Consider the following 1,804-nt stretch of genomic DNA (forward strand, 5'->3'; position numbering starts at 1 on the left):
CCACTCTCACCACTTGTCCAGAAGGGATCATCCGCCCTGGATTCCCTGTGTTTCCAGTTCCTATCTGTGCCAGTGTACATCCTCTGGTCTAGCTGGATTTGTAAGGTAGAATCGGGATCATGATAGTTGGGGGAGGAAGCATTTAGGAACTAGAGGAAAGTTGTATGTCTCATCGTTTTTATAGCCTCTTTCTTCCAGGGTTGGAAGGTTCAAGGTAGCTACGGGAGGAGTGGCAGGGAATCATAGATACGTTTTTTCTCTTCTCTCTCCCCTTCTCTCTCCCATTTGATTGACGATACTTGAATGATCACAAAGAGCTTTACTTATGGCCATAAAAATATCACAAATGGAGAGGGCTACTTGGTGGGCAAATGGACCAGTAGAAGTTTATTACTGGCATTATTTAGAATTGCCTGCGTATAATCATAATGAAAAGCAGAGAGCACTTTACCTGGTTTCTTGTTGTTTTAAAAGCTGCAAAGACAAAGCCATCTTTGGTGGTCTGCATCTGAACGGATTCCTCCCTGAACTGATGACTTGCTACACTACTGCTTGGTTTTAGATGAGAATTCTGGGGAAAAGAAGCTTATAGAGATGGATGAAGGGAGAGTTTAGATTTCAGGCAGGTTAAAGGAAGTTTCTGGACTCTCAACACTGAAAATTGCCTCGAGCTTTTGTATTATATTCCACCTATGTAAAAAGTTCATTGTGGGGGGAGGGGAGGGAGGGGGAAAATGAGGAGCTGATCCCAAGGGCCCAAGTAGAAAGCAAATGTTTTGAGAATGATGAGGGCAACAAATGTCCAAATGTGCTTGACACAATGGATGGATGGATGGATTGTGATAAGAGTTGTATGATCCCCCAGTAAAATTACTCTTTAAGATAAGAAAGTCCATTGTGAAAGTAAATGTGTTTTTCTCATATCATGCAACCTCGTGTTTAATAAATGTTTATTGAAAACATTTATCAGCATTATGCTAAGAGTTCAGGCTTGCAAAGCCATGTAAGACTTCCTTCAGGGTATTAGTCTATAGTCTAGCTAGAGAGAAAGACATTTTTTAAACAATGCAATATCAGTATGATGTGATAAGTGACATAATACGAGTTTTCTAGGTTTACAAAAGAGGGCATACATGAATTTACCTGGGACATTGCAGATAGTTTCAGTTGAAGAGGATATTCAGAATCACACACACTCAAATGCAGGGACGTGTGGAGACACGAGATGGGTTAGTTGGACTGACAGTAGGTATGTCCTTGAGCCAAGGTCTTTTGCAAGAATTTGAAGTTGATGCTTTCGTTAAGTGATTCCCAAAAGTAAGCCCCAGAACTGCGTAGGACTTGCTTGTTGCATAAGACTTCTTTGAGGTCCTAATCCAGCAGTTCTTGGGACCCTAGAATCTCTCTTTCTCTCCTTTTTGAAAAAAGAAAAAAAGCTCCAGGTGTTTAGGTAGGTTTGGAAAGAGCCACTTCAGACTGTGTGACTACACTGAAAGGATTTAAACAGAGGGTGTGCACGATCATATTGACATTTTTGAAATCTCTCTTTGGTCAGAAAGTGAAAGTTGGACTGGTGGAGAGAAAGGAGGCCAATGAGGGAGAAACTGGTGATACGACCTAGGCAATGGCAGCAGCCGTGGTGAGGATACACACCGGGCAGCATACACGAAGGAACTCACATTAGAACAGGAAAAAGGGTAGGCCACTGGAGGGTGCGACGTAGCAACGATGAAAAATACAACTTTCCTCTAGTTCCTAAATGTTTCCTCCCCACCCCCACCCCCACTATCATGATCTGAATTCT

Source organism: Echinops telfairi, unplaced genomic scaffold (genome assembly GCF_000313985.2).
Source record: "Echinops telfairi isolate 266 unplaced genomic scaffold, ASM31398v2 ScPeMD7_655;HRSCAF=1070, whole genome shotgun sequence".
In the NCBI taxonomy this organism is placed as follows: Eukaryota; Metazoa; Chordata; class Mammalia; order Afrosoricida; family Tenrecidae; genus Echinops; species Echinops telfairi.